The sequence below is a fragment of the Papaver somniferum genome, chromosome 7, assembly GCF_003573695.1.
Source record: "Papaver somniferum cultivar HN1 chromosome 7, ASM357369v1, whole genome shotgun sequence".
Lineage (NCBI taxonomy): Eukaryota > Viridiplantae > Streptophyta > Magnoliopsida > Ranunculales > Papaveraceae > Papaver > Papaver somniferum.
This window is the reverse complement of record NC_039364.1, coordinates 154,785,323-154,788,667: the sequence shown is the minus strand read 5'-3', so window position 1 is coordinate 154,788,667 and position 3,345 is coordinate 154,785,323.

The following is a 3,345-nucleotide window of genomic DNA, read 5'->3' as shown; positions in this document are numbered from 1 at the left end:
TGGTAACAAAGCATTCAATATTCATCGTTAGATGAAAACCTGATTAGATTCAAGCTAATATCTTTCAACCGTTAGATCGAACTTAGCTTGTTATACACAAATAAAATGTAACTTCATTTAGTTTTGAGTAACCGTACCTAAACGTGTACACCTAGTTGGTTCAACAATAGTTAGCCAATGGTTATCCATATGAGCACTTTGATATCAACCTTATTCACCATAACTAGTTCAAATGACTCAAATAAACTAGTTAGAGAGTTGTTCAATTGCTTAGATCTCAAAGAAGTATACAAGACACAATCGAAGCAAAATCGGTTTTGATTCACTCGAATCGATTCATGAACTTTATAGCCACGGTTTGCAAAGATTGCATTCTTTAATATATAAATGTTTTAGTTCATGAACAAAACGATTTTAGAAAGTAAGTTACTTAAGTATGCAAACGGGTACGCGTACTTAAGTAACCGGATTGAGTTTGTTTTCACTTCCGAACTCCAGCAGAAATTCACGGACATGAACTTTCCGGCAGTACGCGTACGGGTATACATACTGCCCCGGATTTCTAACAACCGCAAGTACGCGTACGGGTACGCATACTTTGGGTTCCCGGTTTTGGACTTTTACAAAAATGTGAAAACACACTATGCTTATATCCAAACTCTCATTTCAATCATTGGAACTTTCTTAGAGGATGTTATATAGTTGTTATTCACAAACTATTTTTCATCAAAGCGATTTTCAAGTTATTAAAATAATCAACATGACTTTTGTCACGAGTAAAGATGAACTTGGCCAAAGCGAAAGCTTACCAACGCATATTTCGAGAAATAGATAAGTGAGATAAACTCGGCTCGAAATAGCAAATGTGTGTAATCGAAGTCTATATAGCAATACGCCTTTTCTCTCAAGATAGGAGATATAATAGATAGAGTGTTGAGTGATAGATAAGTTCAAGTCTCCACATACCTTTTTGTCTATGAAGTTCCACCGGTTCCTTTAGTAGTTCTTCGTCTTTGCATGATGAACGCCATGGAGTATAAAGCTCAATTACACTTACTATCCTAGTCCGAGACTTAGCTATAAGTAGTTCTTCGTTTTGGTAACTAAACTTGACAAAAAAGCTTGAGATAGCAACGCTTGCGGGTTCGACCGAGCAGTGCTCTAACAGTCTTGACTTTCCGTTTGTCTAAAGGTAGATATATAAATTATATATACATAAACTCTTATTCTTATTTCGATATTTTTTCTTTATCTAAGGACTCTCTACTAGAAAAAAGGAGGCGTAGATCGATACCTTGTTATAGAACTCATGCTTCATAGAAATTTTCGATTGGATAAAGGCGACAAAGAGGTGGTTTCATTAGTAATTTTTAAAGGACCATTAAATTGGTCTACTTGCAATTGTATTAGGTTTTGTCCATACATGTTGACGAACAAAAAAGTTGGTGGTATACTTGGTACCTTAATGTTTTCAGTTTTCAACCAAACTTTTGAACATTATAACCGAAATTTTATGATGTAATAACACGTAGTACTGTTCGGTTATCTAGACTTTTGTAATCCTTAACGAACATTTTTTTCCCTAACTTTCATGATTTGTAACCGAACCTTTTGATGTTTTGGTTAAGTATTTTTTTTCTTAGGAACAAAAAAAAAAGTAACGCAACCGCTCTAGTGTTAGGTTCATTTTTGTGCCTTATATAATCTCAATTGTATATATTATTAGTGCTCGATTTTATATTTATTATGGCCTTTTATGTCCCTGTAGGTATTTTTGGAGAAATAAGCTTTTGCGGCGAAATTGGCTAAAAAAGTGGTTTTTGCGCTCGTGGGAGAAAATTACTATACGGAACCTCGATTTTGGATAAGGGGTAACCTATTTCCAGGCAGCTGCTAAAGGGAGAACAGCACAGGATAGGGGGACACCCACCTTCTTCACGATTTGAATCAAAGAGATTTGGCGGGAAAAGATACCTCACGTCTGCAGATTTTGGACGTGAAGCTTTGGGCAGTTTTAAAGAGATTCAATACCGGAAATTGATTGGGCTGGACTTGATATGACTTAACAAGTTCATTAGAAGCAATTGGACCGATCAACTTGGGCTAGAATAGCCGGGAATTTGAATCAAAGTCAAATAAGGAAACACGGCTTCATGGGTTCAAAATCTGTTATTCAAGGAGATTAAAGGCAAGTAAAATCTTTCCAAGGATACATATATATCTAAGGAAGAGTTTGAGATAAGTGGGAAATCTCAGAAACGCGTGAAACAATTTATGGAAGGAATTATTTTCGTGACTGCCAAGGAAGGAAAGAAGAGATTTCGAAGCGATTTGGGAGAGATTTAATCGTCCTGTGGTGTATAAATAGGTTGCTGAGAGTCCTAAGAAAAAATAACGGAGAGTTTGGGGTAGATAGGAGAGCTCAGAAGGCGAGAATCAGAGATTACAGGAAGCCTGTCTCTGCTGCTGCTGTTGCTGAAGAACAAGCGTTGCAACTAAGAACATCGTCTCAAATTCGCAACACTGCTACAGTATTCTCTTTGTAACAGCTGAACAACCACATTTATATTCAGTTAGCCACACCTCCTGTAACAGTGAACTCTGTAACGCCATTACGTCGTTGCATATTCACTGAATCATATCATCTCTTCAATAAAAACAACTTTTGAGCCATGATTTATTCTTTTGAGCCTGTTTTTGATATGAGAAGCTAAACCCTAATACTGGGATGATGGGGGAAGCCCTATTTCACGCATGTGGTAATTCTAATAATTCTTTTATGACTATTTGCATTGATATTTAATTGATTTATGATTTTTATTGAATGGGTGTGATTTCGTTTGATGGTGTATGCTTGGTCTATGTATTTTTGATACATCATGCTTTTGATTTACAGTCATTGCTTTTCAAAAATCTATTTTTGGCAAAGAACAAGAGTCCATATTTTTATTATTTGAACTATAATTGATTGAAATTATTATTTGAGTCGCATGAATGGAATTTGGTGGAATCCTGAGTCTCAGTACCTCTCGATACTGTGATAAACTTTTGTGAATATATTTTCTTTATTTTTAGTGTTTTCTACTTTTGAGTCTAAAATCGAGTCTACACAAGTCCGAGTGAACGACAACCTTACTTACCACTTTAAAATTACATCAATTTTTGGCGCCGCCGACGCGGATTTGTATTAGGTTTTAGGTTTTAGATTTATTTTATTTCTTTTAGAATTTTTGTTCTCTTTTACGCCTTTGGTATTTTTTGATTCTTTTCAGATTTCGAGCGAAGCTACAAGGAAAGAAAAAGTGCTATAAAAGGAAAGCATCGCCAAAGAAGGAAAGAAAAGAG